The following is a 17,692-nucleotide window of genomic DNA, read 5'->3' on the forward strand; positions in this document are numbered from 1 at the left end:
TTCCCGGTACCAAAGAAAAACCAAAAAAAAAAAAAAAAAAACAGTGGAGAAATTCTTTTCTGTTTTCTAGTCATAGGCATTTTCCCCTTCCCATAATACTTCGAATATCACCCTTTTAAAGGTTAAGCCTTCATTTAAATGAGGTATTGTAAAACAGATTTCAAAGAACTACTATTTCATTGAGCATTTATGACCTCAATTTATCCACACCCTGTATTTTTTTTATACTCAAGAGAACGAAAGTTTAGAATCTAAAACTGATGCTAAGTATACTTTACAACTTTTTTCTTTTGGATTCTTGATTTGGAATTTTTTCCACTTTCCCTGAAACATGCCCACATTTACTTCCCTTGCTTCCAGATTTTTGTTGCAGAGAAAAGTAAATATTCAATAGCCTTTCTTTTAAGGAAGGTCACTATATAAAAAAAATCAACCTTTCATTCCTTTTCTGGAAGTTTTTCCATCCTGGGTGGAGTCACAAATTAAAAAAAAAAAAAAAACAGCCCTGCTGTACAAATACTTCGCGGTCCAATCCAGAGAGAAGCTGCAATTTTCATGCTGAGAAATAACATCTGACCTAGACGAGACCCAGACATGGGCTCATGAGAAAGACTGTGGGGCTTTAAAATTATTGCCTTGATCATGGAGAGAAATATGAGTAATCGCTGGCATCCACCATGCGAGGATGGTCTTTGGGGGCAATCAGCATTTGAAAATCAAAGCACATCTGGAAATCAGCATATTCTGAGCTCGTTCACACCCTGCTTGGCTCATATTTCCACAGACTGATGTACTAAAGTAGTTACTCTGCCCTGAGAAAAGAATCCTTGGGGATTCAGAACCTTCAGCAAGGCGAGAAGGGGAACAGCAGGAAGCGATCCCCCCTCGCTGGGCTCCAAATGCTGCACTTGAAGCTCTGGTGCGCCATGGCTCATTTTTTAACCTCCTTCAACTTTTTCCCAGCTTTGACCAGCAAAATGCTTTTTCAGAGCATCTTAGTCATACAAATTAGCATTTAACCTGCATAAGCAAATGTCTGAGGAAGACTGACAAGTGTTTCTTTGACCCGCCTATCCCCACCATTTATGATGAACCAAAGAGACAAGGATCTTTTGGTAAAACAGGACGACAGTGAGGAGGGAATTTTACAGATGGTACTGATTTTGGCCTGGACATTCTCCCTAACGTAGTATCCAGGAAATAACTCTAGAGTCTCTGTAAGATATTTGGCCCCTGAAGGGTCTTTATTTTAGAAACTTTCAGTTCAGAGACACACATTTATAAAACAACAGACATCTTGAGGTGTTTCTCACCTGCGGTCTCATGAGAACTCAAGAATCACCACACTGTGAGATCCTGGTTCGTTCAGTCTGTTATAATTGGATAGAGGTTCAGAGGGGTACTGCCTATCAAATATTTATCCTCTTGGATATCAAATCTAAGGATTGGAAATTTGCCCCGAAGAATTTCAGCTTCTCAAAGGAACAAATTACATATGTTAGCCGTAAAGGAATGTATATCTGTGTGAACACATCTTCGATTCTAGTTGGTACCACTTCCTGACAGGTAATGCACATCAAAGTGTGCCGCATGCCCAGCGTGTCTCCGAGGCTCCTGGAAAAGTATCCTGGGAGAGTCACTGTTCACTTCATCTACTTCGTGGAAGTGTTTATAGATTCAGCACATCCTATGTGCTGCCTCCTGCTTTGTGAGGCAGACTTTCTCAGCCTTTTGCCTACACAGGTACTTTTCCTAGCCCCTGCTGTCTTCCTTTATGACTCTGCTGCTTTTCAGAGGACAGTTACCATAGTTTGGGTAAAAGGAAGACAACAATCTCTCAAGGACCAGTGTAGATGATGCTTAGTAGTCATCCTTTGGCCACAGCAGCCTCCTAGACCCAGAACCAGGGACTACAGCACGCATAATAACTGCATTACACTAGCAGTAAGTGGTGCACTATGCCATGCTTAGTAATGTCTTAGCTGCCTAAGACCATACACATACATTGTCTTAACCGCTTCAAGCATCACATAGATACCACCTCAGTATCACCCTGCTTAGAGACAACACTGCAAGGCTCAGGGAAGTGTAGCAGAAGCCGGAAGGGAGGCTGGAGGCTGGATCTTTGATGCTTGTTCTGATGCTGGCTCTCAACATTATACCTGACTTCAGGGGTATTCAAGCAAGTGGTACAGAACCTAATACCTGTTCTGAAGGCCCTAGATCCATGGTTCTTAAATGTGAGGGTATTTTACAACCACTGGGAAGGTGGTTAAGACAAAGATTTTGGATCCCACTTTCTGAGATCTAGATTCAGCAGATCTGGACTGGGGCTTAAACATTTGATCTCTAAGGCAGGCAGGGAGGTGTTAATCTGTAATCCCAGAACGCCAGGAGGCTGAGGCAGGAGGATTGTAAGTTTGAGCTCAGCTCAAGCAATTGAGTGATTTAGCATGACCCCATGTCAAAAAAAAGTGCTGGGGATGTAGCTCAGTGCAAAGGCTCTGGGTTTAATCCTCAGTACCCCCCGACCTGATTAATCTCTAACATGTTGATGCTGTTTATGCTCTGAGACGTAGGTCCTCCATTCTGCTTTCACACTAGAATTTCACAGGATGCTTTACTGTCTAGATTGGCACCTGGATCCTACATCCAAGAGACTCAGTGATTTAGAGAAGGATGAGAGACACTGATAGCTTTTAATGTTTTCCCAGGTGACTATAATGTGCAGTCCAGGGCAAAAGCATCGTTTTAAGGAGGGGGCCAGCAAGCCGTGGTCTCCATCTGGCTGCTGTTTTATAATAAATCTTACGGGAACACAGCCATGCTCATTTGTTTATGTAATGTGTCTGACTGCTTTCACAGTGCACGGACGGAGTTGACTAGCTGCGACAGACCGCTGGCCTGTGAAACTCGCACAGTCACTCTCTGGCCCTTCACAGGTAATGAAAGCCATATGGACAAAACTGGAAAGATACCCCATACTTTCCTACCTCCAGCAAATCTTTCCAAATCTTGCTAAAGCCAGTGTGAAGAGCATCAGGAAACTGAAAGAGGGTGAGCTTTTCTATAATAGATTTTACTCAAAATTCTGACTTCTTATGTATCACTTACATGTACTAACTCCACCCAAGGAATGTAAGACTATGTAATAGAAATGTGTACTAATACATATTTGAAAAATTCAGATTTGCTTTTTAATAATCTCTCTCTGCTTTTCTTCTTGTTTTGAGACAGAATCATTACATCATTCAAACTGGCTTTGAACTCACTATGTAGCCCAGGCAGTGGGCTAGTCACAGTGATCTTCGAAGTCACAGTGATCTTCCTGCTTCAGCCTCAGGTGCTGGGATTACAGGGATGCATCACCACGCCCAGCTTCCCCCTGCCTCTTAGCTTCCTGTGAATGCATCCTCTTTCCCACCACCCTAACTTCCCCCTCCTCCCTCTCTGCATTTACACAGGCTTCTTCAGCACATTAGGACTCTGCTTCACTTGGTGGCCCCTATTTTATGGTCCCCAACACATATACAGCCTGCTGCAATGAAAGAGAACAGCACATGGAATCAGGAGACCTGGATTTGAATCCTGCCTCTGCTGCTTAGCTATGAATCAGAGAACACCCTTAATTTGGGTGCACTCTAGTATCCTGGTTAGGAAAACAGAGCGGATGACATATCACTCCTGGGCTCACTGCAAAGACTAAGGAAAATCAGTCAAATTGCACTGCAAACTGCAAAACACCTAACAACACCTTTCAGGAGAACCCAAGAAGAAGACCAAAGGCCCAGGCACTGGCTTCCCCTTGGGACTTACCGGAAAGGAGCAGGAACTGTCCAGACTCTGAAATTGGGTTTATCCTAGTTTGACAAGGGAAGGAAGACCCCGAACTTCTTTGGCAGATTTGATGACTGACTTGGGACCCCAGGATTAGTGCACAGAGGCTGCGTGCTTGGAGGCTGACAATACGGTGCTGTATAGCACTGGCCTTTAGTGAGATTTATGGCCATGGCTACGTCTAATGCAAAATCTGGAAAAGGGAAAAATATGAGTCAAAAACTATCTTTACCTAAAACTTCAAAGTTAGAAATAAAATGGAAGAAGGATATAACAAAAAATTAAGTGAGGCCCTGAGTAGTTTATGGCTAACTCCTGTGGCTCACAAGACTTCCTGGCTTGGCACTATATTAAGAGGGTAATGCATACAGATATTAATTCATAAAGCATATGAAGAGCCTGGAATCCTTTCCCATCCCTGATGCTCAGACCAATTTCACCCCTAAATCCCTCATCTATTGCCCCTGGGAAACCCTTGTCATGTACAGAATCCTCAAAATGATTTCCAGAAACTTCATGTAAATGTACAGAGCAGGGAAAACGTGAACCTCTCTCAACTTGCGTGTCATGGCTAAAGAGAAAAGTGTCTTTCTTGTAAACAGAGAGCCTCACATCTGGTACTTCTCTTACAGTCTCCTGTCACCAAATTCCCTCATAGTAAAACTCATTACTGGTCAGTTCAGTCAGCACCACCAAACAGATTCTGTTTATAAAAAATTCCAGAACATTAAAAAAAAAAACCTTGGAAAAATAACCTACTCCTCTCGATGACTGGACGCAAGAACATCATCATTTCTGTGAAGCTATCAGAAGTTTGTAAACCGCACATTTCGAGTTTGGCTCTGAAGGTGGATTCAGCCACATTTTGATAGCATCGTGCCAGACACCCACAGCTGAGCCAGCCCCAGATGAGGGAAAAAACTGGCCACAAATCTATGTATAGAGAGATTATGCAAAAGCTTTTCATTTTCCATTTTGATAAAAACTTGAAAGATGAAAGAGCAAGAACACATTTTGAACAATCAAACACAAGACTGCTAGTATCTTTATCTTTTCATCTTCTTGTCTTGTGGTTTTTTTTTTTTGGTTCATCTTGCAACATTCATTATTTCTCACCATTGCAGATCTGAAAAGGCTATTTGGATAGGGTTAGGCACTAGCTCATCGCTAGACTTGAGTTCAACCCAGCTGCTGTGCACAGGCCTCTTTGGGCCCTATACTGACCACTGTTGGGGCCTACTAACACCTACTGGAAGAAACAGAAGTCAAATGGGGATCAAAGAAAGGATACCAAAGAAATAGGAGTAGAAAAATTAAATTTTTAGATTCAATCAAAAGAGTGTCTCATTTCAAGAACCTATGTTTGGGGAGATTCTTTCTGCCTTCCACGCTCTGTCTCTCCGTTTTTAAATGTCTTGCCTTACAAAACATTCCTGCCTTGTAGTTACAGATTCCTGAGTTTCAGTCAGCAGAGATCAAATCTGATGTGACTCTAGATTGCTCTATAGTGCTAGGATGAGGGGAAAAAAAGATACAGAAGAACATATGTTTTTATTTTAGGAACTTCTGATAGTATCCAAAATTGGCTTCATGTTTATATTTCAAGTGCTCAAAACTTTCCCTGAGGAAGGAATTTCTTGCTTGCAAAAGCCTGGGAACAAATCAGTTTACCTTTCACTTTTTCTAGGGTATGATCTCTGCTTCCCACCCTGCCTAGAAGGCTTGTCTCCAGCGTTAGCTCAAGGTTTCCTTACCGGGCTCCTTCCCAATCCTGGACAGAAATGCAGACACTCAGCAATATGTCCACCAGCTCCACAGACGAAGGCTGCTTTCCATGTACAAAGATGATGTTCTCTTCTTTTCTGTTCCAGAATGTCTATGAACCAGTCCTAGGCCCTCTGCCTGGCTCCACTCAACCACAGAGCTGCTCATTTCTGGTTAAGATTAGAGCCACAGACTGCGCTGTGGAACCAAGTAGAGTAGTGGACCCAGTTGAGCTGTGAACACCCAACCTTGTCCTCATCTGATGGCTACTGTAAATCAGGAACAAGCGAACTTCATCTCTGAAAGGCTGAGTGAAATTACTTTGGGCTTTGCTGGCCCTCAGGATGAAGTGCTGCTGTTGTAGTGTGCATGCAACATTAGGCCATATGGAAATGAAAGAGCAGGGCTGTGTTCCAATAAAACTTTATTTATACAAATGTATTTGATAATCCCTGTAAAGAAACTGGTCCACCCAGCTCAAGCCCAACTCATACAGCTTCTGGTTCATCTAATTCTCATCCTAATAACCACTTCATATTGCCCCTAAGTCAGTGTGGAAGTAGAGTGGCTATGGAACCTCCAGATCAAATGCTAATGTGATTAAAAAAAGAGAAGACAAATTTTACTAAATATCTGGAGAGAGGTTGAGTTTCTGAGATCAAAGGAAAATGCTAAACTTATAGAACCATTTTCTATGTTTATTTCAGTGTTAACACTGAATTCCTTGAGAGCACCACACCAAAGAATGACCACCATCTCTTACAAACTTGTCAACGCACACAGCCAGAGCTTTGCCAGCCAGGCTAAAACCTCTTGGGAGATGTTGCTTATGAAGTTTCCCCTCTGCACCCTTTCGAGATTACACAGGAGAAAACATGGGGCACAGCTCCGAGCACATCATGAATATGAATATCAACCATTGACAGATCCTTTCAACAGACTTAGAACTGTGAGTCACCTGGGGTCTTGTTAAAATGCAGATTCAGGTTCTGCGTGTCTGGGCGTAGGTGTATGTGATAAGCTTCTTCATTCTAAATAGGTGAGCAGGGGAATTGATGCTGCCGGTCCAAGAAGTCCACCTTGAAAGACCAGGATCTAGAGCATGCATGGCCCCCAGGGCTTTCTAAGTACAGACGCCTGAGTCCGCCATGAAGTGAATGGGTCAGCAGCTCTGGAGACAGGTCCGAGGAATCAACATTTCTTAAAGTTATCAGGTAAATAAAATGAATAGAGGCTCGGAGAAAGTAAACTCACTTGCCCAAGGTTACTTGGTCAGGGGCCAAGTGAGGGTTTAAACGAGATAATATTCTTGTTCACTTGATGATCTTTAAAAGTGATCCTAAAATTTATTAATAGGCAGGTGGAAGATATGCAAAAGCTGCATAGCTTCCAGAGTAACAGCAAATATGAGGGGAGGAGATGCAGGAGCACGGGACTGAACTTATTCTAATGCAGTGACATCAGTACTGGTGAGCGGACACAGATAAAAGCGGGCAGTGTGCTATACTGCTTTGTCCCAGTGTGAAAATCCCTCTTGTGAATCTTTCCTTTTTCTTGAAAGCTACATGGCAGCAGCGTCTCAGAAGGCATATTTGAAATACTTAAGTTCAGAAATGTGCAGAACTTTCAGCTGCTTTGATGAATCACTGCATGGTGAAACTTTAGAGGCTGAGTAATCACACCGGCTTCCTTTCTGCCTCATGGAAGGTTCAAGAAGTCATCTTGATGGGAATGGGCAAGATTTCTGACCCAGGGATTTCTGTCCCACATATGACCAAGGTAAGTGAAAAAGAACAAAAAGAAAAAAGAAAACACTTTGGGGAGATTCTCTGAAAACCCAAGATTTTCTGGGACTCTCAATGGCACGTATTCCAACAATGGCTATGCCTGTTTTCATCTGGGAACACAGGAATTTCAATTACATTTACACAGTTGTTTGATTGTAATGGTTTGAGATCTGACAAATTTTCTCTCTTGGCAGATCCCATGGAGAAGAAACTCCCCCTGGGCAGGAGATCTTGGCTGTGTGATTGGGGATAGGCTTCCTCAAAGGGGAATGAAGGTGTGACTCTTTGGAGAGAGGAATTGAATGTCTCCCAGACTAAGCAAGTGGCAGCTGCAGAGGACACTGTGAGGCACAGATCCATCATTGGGAACCGCATCCTTGTAGGGAAAGGACGTGAAGGGCCCAGGGAACAGTGGGTTCTAGGAATGCCACGAACTCATGTGAAAATTCAGACAACGAACTTGCAGGGGGAGCTCAGTATTTTGCCAAATGTTTTCAGAGGATTAAATTCAAATATGATTTTCCTCCATGTCTATTCTTTGGGGATATTCTTGAGGATGATTGTTTTGTTTCTTTATCCTATCCTCCTCTAACTCCCTTTTGGATAACAAAAATAGCCTCTGAGAGATGTTAACCAGATATATTGGGAAGGAAATATAACCTCAAGCCTGGCAGTGTCTGTAGGTAGAGCCTTATCAGCCATGTGTCAGTGGGATTCCGACTCTTCTCACCCCCCATTTCTTTTTCTGCAGCTGGGACTGCTTTCCAGTGCCGGATGGGTCCTAGCGAGCACGTTTCATACTCATAGGCAAACTCACGACTGTGTGGGTCAAAGGGACCATCAGAGGTTCCATGAGAGGAGGTGGCCTTCCATAGCCACACAGGAGTGGGAGGGCAGAAGGAGGACTACATTCAGGGCACTGACTTCCACGGCAGCACCCCTTTCTATGACAGGCTGCCCCCTTCTCAGTGGCAATGTAGTGACAGACTGACATGAACCCACCTTCCCCCGTTTCCAATAGGAAAAGACCAAACACAGTGTGTGAGTGACAGGATGCCCAGAAATAGCATTTAGTCTATTCATAACTTATATACAACATCTTTCTAAAAAGACTTGGGAGGCAGGCTGTACTGCTGGCTGGCTGTGGGGGTCTCTCAACATTTGTTCCTGATAAAGACAGAGCAGTGACCCAAGAGTGCAACTCAGATTATTAGTGACACTCACTAGCAAGAAAGCAAAACTTCAATCCAGTATTGCCAAGAAGTCTTACTTAGGCCTTTGCTGTCTGTTTGGGGGAATTCATTTCCAGGTGAATTCTACCATGCATGAGGGATGAAGGCATTGATACACATCTAATTGAGTAGTCATTCTTCCAAGAAATATCATGGAACACGTTGGCAGTGGGGATGCAGAGAGAGAAAGGCAGGCCCTCAAAGTCAGCAGCAATCCATTTAGTGCGTTGAGCAGTGCACATCAGAATCACTGGAAAGCTTGTTAAAAGCACAGATTTTTGGCCCCATTCTATCCTACACTGTGGGTCTGGCTCTGGCTTGGGGGTGACCCAAGTCCCACACATTCAGAATGCTGGTCTAGTGGGCAGAGAGGTCCTTAGTAACAATAGCAACAGATCCTTCCCTAACTCAGATTTGCAGTGTGCTGCATCTCTGTGGCAGGGAAGGTGACCCTTGGCTAGTTTCCTTCACACCAGAATGAGGTAGGAAGGGAGAAAGATGCTTGGATGGAGAAGTCATTTTGAATGCGAATAATGTAGCCTGCTTCTCACAAGTAGGAAACCTCTCCACAGCACTCCTCTATCCTAAGAAAGAGGTAGAGGAGCTATTTCAGGAAAAGGAGAAGGATGTGAAGCTATTTGCGCTTACATTCCATTTGATGAGAAGAGGTGATAGTTTTTCCCCATGGTATCACACATTCTGTTAATCAAGTGAAGAAACATACACTAAAAGCTCTTACAAAAGAAAATGACCTATGCACATTTGAATGTCTATGTGTAGTCAGTGTGACCACCTAGTGTCCCTGTAAGAGGGATAATCCGGACCAGGGGACAGATGGAGGGAGGTTGGAGGGAGGTGTCAGCCAAGGCAGTAGAAATTCTTCCAAGTGCTTCTCATTTTTATAATGTTTTGCTTTTGTTTTTCCTTTGACTGCAGGAAATGAACCATGCTATGAAAACACCTTTTTTTCTTGTGTTGTGGCCTAGAATTTCATGAGAAGTCACAGCTGTAGGGTCGCCATGGAAGGGGGCTGGGAGTGAAAAGGATGGAGTGGGAGAGAAGTGGGGAACAGGTACCAAGGCCCACAGAACTAAGAGGAGGGAAACATCTGTGACGGGGCGCTCGGTAATTAATCACCTCCGAGAGATTCCGACAGTCCCTAAGGTCCGTCCGCCAGGCAGTTTGCTGACACAGAGGGGAAAACAGCCAGTAAAACCACGTTACAGCCATGCAAGCCCAGCTGGGCAGAAGGCAGTGGGCCCTTATTTTAAAATTATGCATAAAAATCACGCCTGTGCATGGAGAAATAACAAATCTCTATATCTCAGAATCTGGGAGTCTCAGATTGACTGAGAATATTTGCTGTCTCATGTTGGTGGTGATGCATGCTGAGCTGCAGCCATGACTTTGCTGGGCGGAAGTCATTGTCGATGAAATAAAAGCAGGAGCTGGAAGTAGACGGCCTGTGCCCATACCTGCATTTCTATAGGGTGTCACAGGAGGAGGTGCAGCTCATTGTCATCACTCACAGAATGCCCGCTGTGTTTGCAGGCTGGGAAGGAGCTTAGACATCCTCTCCTTTTCCACAGGATTCTGCCCTCCCATTTTAGCCCCAAAAGGAAAAGTTAAAGGGCCCAACAAAGGTTCTGATGCTTTGTGTTTTCACTACAAAATGATCACATATATGATAGAATGTCTATTAAGGGTTTGAAAGGAGCTTGAATGAAAAGGGTGGTCTTTGTAGTTTATCGATTAGAGCAGATACACCATCCTGTGATATAGGATACATCCCTTGTGTATGTTAGGGGGCAGGAATTTCATTATAAGTCTACAATTGCTCTAAAAATGACATTTAGTAAAAGAAAAAGATGAACAGTGTGCCAGGGAATCCAACACATTCGATTTTTCCTTTTTTATTTGATGATTGTAATTCTTGTGGCTTTTATTCTGAAATGTACATACATATATAATTTTTCTATAATTCCTGATCTTGGTGGAAGAAAATAGTATTAAAAGCATGCTTATGACAATTGGAATGATCTTATGTTTTAAAAGTGCATTTCTAGGTATATTACTGAGCTGGAAGTTGAGATCCAAAAAAATATATTCTGAACTCCAAGTCAGGGTGATTTCTAGATCATTCATTTCATTGCTCGGGATTCTAGTGTCCTCTGTGGTAAAGCAAAGGTGTTGGGCTTTAAGTCCCTCCCAACTGTCAACATCCTGGAGCAGATGTTCTGAAGTGCTGTCCCTGGCAGCGATGGCCTCTGTGTCTGACTCCAGGCTGCCTCCCTCTGCTCCTTGCATCAGGTTGTGAGGGAAGCATCCAAATTTCCAGCGCAGCAGGAGACTGTGGCCAGCTCTTTCAAGGGTCCGGGCTCTGGCTCCATTGCCATCTTGCTCCACTTACTAAACAAACAATCTTGTTTTGGGAGCTGACGTGAACCAGCCCAAGGCTAACATGGCTTTGGTGTTTCTGGTCAACCAACAAGCAGCTTGAGTCACACAGAGTCAAAAGGGTTGGGAAGGAGCTGACCTCAGTTCAAGATAATGCAGTAATTTGGACACAGAAGACTGAAATATGTAATAGGGGTTTTAACCAAAAGTCAGTAATCCTGGAGGGGCTTTTTACAACTCCCAGGAGTGTTCTAAATAACCTGTGCTGAAAGCCTCTTAGCGTTTTCAATCAATAGAGCCATTGCTTTTACGCCTAATCAACAGTGTTTTTTCTCCCTCTTCTCAAACACAGGACAATATTGTGGCCGACAGAGAAGAGACACAGAGCAGTGAACCCACTGAGATGCCCGTTCACCTCTTGGCTGACCTCGGGGGCTGATGGGGGCCTCATTGAACCAGCAGGATTGTGGCATCAGGCCCCCCAGGAAGCAGCAAAGCAGCCCGGGGAAGTCTCCTCAGAGGAAGTGTCAAAGAGCTGGTTCCAGCTGTTTCCAGTTTCACAAATGGGGCAGTATGTGAGCACCCTTGGTCTCTTCCAGAGCCCTTCACCACCGTCCAGCAGTCCTCTTATTATTTGTCAAGCTAAAATAGGCTGGAAGGCAAATCAGGCTGCAGTCAGGAACTGTGCTATATTTTATGTAGCACACAGGTGCTATATAGGTGGGACAACTAGATATGCCTAAATCCAGGAGAAACAAGAAACCTGGGTTGTATGTCCCTCTTCTTTGTGTCACAAGCCTTCACTTTGCATCTCTGTTTGTCCTAGTGTTTTAAAAGGACAGAAATCAACATTGGGTGGGGTGGGGTGCGACTATAAATAGCTACAAGATTCTTCATGTTGTCATTCCCCATAGTCAAATCTACTCTCCAAGCACTGATCATTTTACGGTTAAATTATAGTTAGCAACTTGTCCCTGTGTTCACCTTCAAGTGAGTTTTTTTAAGGCTATTTCAAATGCTATTCGCCTTCACATTCAATTCCGCCACCTAATTTGGGTTTTTCATGTCCTCTGCCAGAAATTCTACTTGGCCTGGCCTGAACGTTTTTTAAAAGCTTTTCAGTGGCGGTCCTCGGTGGCAACAGGAGACCACAGGCATGCACACTGCTCTCAGCAACGAGTCCCTCGCCTCTCTGTACTCTATCACTCCTCCAGGTTATTTTCATCCGCCATTTAGCTGCATCCTTCTCAGATACTTTCCTATAACTGAGTCTCTTATCAGCTTCCCAAACGTGCACCCTGGGAGCCTTCGTTGTAAGCTTGATCTGTGGATGTGGCTGCACCTTAGAAAGCTCTGTTGTTAATGCCATTTGACAATATGCCAGAAGCTGTTTGTTAAAATCGCGTTTGTCTCCCATTCTCACCTTGTCCTCAGTGAGGCAGCCTAGGGGCTCATCTTTGGTGCTGAAGCATGAGGAGGAGGCAGCCAGTGTCCTACAGCCCAAGGGCTGGGGTCGAGGTATTACCCATAGGCTTCATATTATGGCCCGGTGCCAATAAAGAATTGAAATCTTCCAGCTGAAATGTCATTCTTGCTTATTAATACAATTAATAATAACAGCTAAACTTAATCTACCATTATTATTACTAATATGAATAATATCTAGGTTTCATGCAAGCAGTGGCTCTAACTTGCAGCTTTAGGTACATTGCCTCGTATCATTGTCATAAACAATTTACAAGCATGAAATGAGACAAACTTAAGAGTTCCTCATCATCACTGTCAGGATTCTGAACTCTTCTGGTGTGCTTCCAAAGCAATTATGCCACACCATGCAGAAACTGAAAGGGTTGTGCTTCCAGTGGGGTGCTGCAGGGTCCTCAAACAGCACCTGAGAGGGGCAGGAGGCATTTGTTACAGGAGCAACGTTGCTAGGTTGTGTGCAGTTGGCTTCTTTCTTGGTCCCATGGTTCTCATTTGGACCCCACGACAACAGGTTTCATGAGTCCAAACACTCCTCCTTCTCCTACTTGCAATTGCTCTCTCTGCCTGACCCAGAGATAACTAATGAATAAATGAATGATCATTGAATGGACTAAAATGCCTTTGTATGCTATGCCAGCCCATCTAGCTGGCATAATGTGTTAGTCAGCTTTCAAGCACTGTGACAAAGTATCTAAGGTAACCTAGATGGAGAGGTCTATTTTGGGCCACAGTTCAGAGGTTTCACCTTAGGGTTGCTTGGCTCTGTTGCTTTGGGCCTGGGCCAGTACAATCCATCATGGTAGAAGAGGTCCATGCACCCCATGGTGGCAGGGAAGGGGGATGGAGAGAGAGAGAGAGAGAGAGAAAGAGAGAGAGAGAGTAGTGGGGAGAGAGAGTGAGTGAAAGAGAGAGAGAGAGAAAATGCTAATATCCTTTTCAAGGCATTCCTCCAGTGGCCTAAGCTCCTCCAACTCAGCCCCATTTCTTAAAAATTCTGTCACCTCCCAACTGCAATCATGGCCTGGGGACTAAGGCTTTAGCTCATGGGCCCTTCGGGTACATTAAGGAGCCAAATCATCATAACCTATAGTAGCCACTTCACATGTGTCAGCGCTGGCCCATGTGGTCGAGAATTTTGAGTGACACAGACTTCTGAATATTTTGTGAAAGCTGTTTGCCAACTGCAGAGGTGACAGCACTCATTTTCCAACTCATGACAGAATTGCAGTCACGGACCACAGGAACAAGGGTGGCTCCATAAGATTATAGCAGAATTGAAAACTCCAGTGGCTCGGTGACATCACAGTATCCTACGCCCACGCATTCCTCATGTTCTTGTGGTGGTGTTGCATAAACCTGTGCTGCCAGCTATATCAAAGATAATGCATACAGATATGTGTAACACACAGTATTTGATAACCACTGTAAGCAGCTATGTCACTGGTTTGTGCATTCATCGTACTATACATTTTATTATTAATTTAGAGCATACTTTTAAAAACTTTATTAAAAGAAACTTACTGTAAAGCAGAATGCCATGTGACATCAACCCCAACCTCATGCATTTTACATTTGCTGTATCTTATGATTCCATTAAGGGGCCAAGCGAGTGACTGACCTGTACCGTGTGGGTTTGAGTGAGTGCATTCCGTGCTGTGTGCACAATGCCCATGTTGCTTAATGACACATTTTTCTGGGCATATCCCTGCTGCTAAGTGATGTACGGCTGTACTATGAAAGGTTTATTTTAACTAGGTTAAAAATCATAGTTATCACTAGAATGTAGTGTATAATATTCTACAGAAGCATTTAAATGGTTAGTTGAACGATGTCTGCAGCCCATGAAAGTTTCCTTAGCGACCCCTCCCCTACACACTCCAAGGAGTTCCAGTGCACACTGCTTGCTATTCTCTTTTGCCCACTTGGCCTGGATTGGTAAGTAGGGGCAGGAGAGTCTTACTAAGTATCAACAAGGTGACAGGCTGAAGAGTGCATCTGAGTTTGCCTTTCTGAAGACTGGTAGCTGTGGTAGTGTATAACATTTGCGTAGTTAAAGTGGCCCTTTAAAGAAATCCATCGGTGGGGATTCTGGAGAAGCTTGCAGCATAAGAGCCTAGGTCTTGCAATGGAACCTTGTTCCTAGGGGCGATGGGCTCAGTAGGCCCAACCCTGCAAGGTATGGAGCTGCTGAGATAGGGACATCAACTCTACGGACCAGAAGTTTAGGTGTGTATCCAGATCGGTATTAACTAATGTGTTACATGGCCCCACAAAACAAGGCTTGAATACTCATCAGAAACAGAGTACATGAATACATAACCATAAATGGTATGATGCTTTACCAAGTTAGAGGATTTTAGCACATAGCTAATGGGACAAATTATCTGTGTGGACCTGTGTTTATGTTTTTCTGTACATTTTCTGGGAAGCACAGAAAATTGATTAGTACCCCCTCCCCATTAAATCAACTAACACAGCTATAGAAAATACAGAAAAAAGTATTTTAGAGGAATCTATGAGTTGGCAAGAAAGTAAGAAATCTTTGAAGGCCAAAAGCTAAGTAGAAAAGGGATCCCAGTAAAGACAAAGAGTACCAAGATTGGATTTTTCCCTATGGATATTCTCCAGACCCGAGTGGCCTTAAGCTTTGCTTTTCATCAATTTGTAGGCAGTGGTTAGACAGAGAAGACTAAAGTAGGGCTTCCGTATGTGATGAGACGATATCAGGCCCTACTACATAACCCTGGGAGTCCAAGAGGTGCAACCTCAGCACAAGAGTAAACTAGAAATAATCTGTAGCACAGGCCATGAAGACTTCCTACTGAAGTTCCCAGGCATATAAACGGCCCAAAAAAAAAAATAAAAAAAAAAAAAAAAAAAAAAAAAAAACAACATATGCAGGAAGTGCAGAATTATTTGCAAGAATCTTTAGAAATACTAGATCCGACCAACACATGTTTCAAGTATTAGAAGTTTTAGACACAAAATATAAAATACATGTGTTTAAAAACTGAAAAGGTGAAATCCAGGAATGTGACAAATGAGTAATATATTATTAAACATAGGCCAAACATATTTGAAAAGAAAATAAATGTTAGAAAATAAAAATATAACCATTACATTAAAAACCCAATGGATCGATTAATGGCAAGTTACATATAACAGAAGACAGATTTAATAAACTGAAAAGTGGAGCTCATAAATTATTCTTGATATAACAGGAGACAAAGAAAGGTTGACAGACATGGAAGATGCAGTGAAAGAGTGTAAAGTGTCTACTCAGTGATGAAACAGGAGTACAGAAAGAGAAGGAAGTAGGTTGAAACATCAGATGACAAAATGATGACTTAGAATTGTCCACAATAATGAAAGAAAACAGTCATAAAATTCACAGCAAAATAAACTTAAAAAGAAATCTATACAAACACATTACAAGGAAGTTATAACAAATATGACACAAATATGACATAAGAACAACTTGAAAGAAAATAAAGACTACAAAGGAAGGACTGGTAGCAGATGGATCCATGCCTAGAGCAGAATCCAGGAGACATGAAATGTAAGTACCAGGGTATTCAGAGAAAATTGCTGTTGACCTAGAACTATGTACTGAATGAAGATGCCTTCCAAAAATAAGAGTAAAAACATCAAATAAAACCCTCAGTAAAGGAAAACCTATATGTATTGCATACAAAGGAAGTGATTCCTAATGGATGGTTTTATGTAAGGAAGAATGCTAGCCAAAGAAAGTGGTAAAAATGCAGTTGATTCCACACAACTAATTATCTAAAATCTGGGAAGAGTTAACACAGACACACACAAGGCGCACACACACGCACACATAAACACACACACACACACACACACACACACACACGATAGAACTAAGTTACCTCATAGTGAAACTCATAATTTGTGGAAAGAGTTATCAGAGTTCAGGCATTCTAAGGTCCTTGTGCTGTTCCAGAGAAAGGTTTAGGCATTTTTTAAGTTATTAAGAACTGAGTCTCCACTTGGAAGGCTGAGGCAGGAGGATCATTGTGAGATCGAGACCAGCCTGGGCTACAAAGTGAGTTCAAGGCTAGCCTGACCTGCATAGCAAGACCTTGTCTTAAAAAAGGCAAAAAAAGAGAACTGAGTCTTATAAGTTGAGTTGAATGTTAAAAGTTCAAGAGTGATCATTAAAAAGATAAAGAGTAAAGTAGGTAGATTCCAAACACTAAAAGAGAAGAAGTAGAATGATCAAAAAATCCTCAGTTGATCTACAAGTAGAGAAATAAGACTGCAAAGATGAGACAAACAGAAATCACAAAATGAGATGGAAGAAACAAATAAATATTGTAGATTTAAATGACCTAAGTGCTCCAGTTAAAATTCAAAACTTGTTAGCTTGGATTTAAAAATAAATCCACATATATGATGTTTACAAGCGAGACCTCTAAAACTTAAGGGTTCAGAAAGGTGGAGAAAGAAATAGATTTTAAGGCACAAAAATTGTTCGAGAGAGTAGTTCACTACATAATGATGAAAAGTTCAATTCATAAGGAAAATAAATTTGTAACTGTAAATATAGAAGCAAAATACAAGCAAATGAAAATAGAATTATAAGGAGAAATATGTCAACCTAAAATCTGTCTCTAATTGATAAACCAAGTAGAAAAAAAGAAAGAAAGATAGAAAGAAAGAAACAAACAAATGAAGGAAGGGAGGAAGGAAGAAAGAAAAAGAAAAAGAAAATTCATAAAATTTAAGGACTGCTCTGAAAAGGATCAGGCTATCTTATCTTCTCCCTGTCCCATGCCCAGAGAACTGCTGGGTTTCTTGGTAGTCATTAGGGCAGAGAATGGTAAGCCAGGATGAATGCTACTGGAGGTTGGGTGTCACATTTCATTCATAGCAGCAGATTACCCCAAATTTTAAAAAATAGTGCTGAATTACAGACAGTTATATAAAAGTAGCATTAGTTTGGTAAGTAAGTGCAAAGATTTCCAAATTGCCCGCTTACTGTTTCATCACAAGGAGTGTAAACTAGTTAAAAAAAGAAACACACACATTGCTGCTTGGGTACCTGGACACTTTCTTTTCATACAGTGATCAAAGCTTCTAAATTTAGTTTCTTCCAAAAATATTCTCCAAAAATCATTTTACTTCTCATTCCTCAAAATCCTGGAAAATGAAAGTTTTTTTTTT

General features: G+C 42.3%; 1 protein-coding gene across 1 annotated transcript in view; it reads right to left on the reverse strand.

Moving 5' to 3' along the window:
• The window catches only part of Gpc6 (glypican 6), a 1,075,163-nt gene that overhangs the window by 62,427 nt on the left and 995,044 nt on the right, over positions 1-17,692 (reverse strand). The window lies entirely within an intron of this gene.

The sequence above is a fragment of the Chinchilla lanigera genome, unplaced genomic scaffold (assembly GCF_000276665.1).
Source record: "Chinchilla lanigera isolate Chin_1 unplaced genomic scaffold, ChiLan1.0 scaffold00003, whole genome shotgun sequence".
Lineage (NCBI taxonomy): Eukaryota > Metazoa > Chordata > Mammalia > Rodentia > Chinchillidae > Chinchilla > Chinchilla lanigera.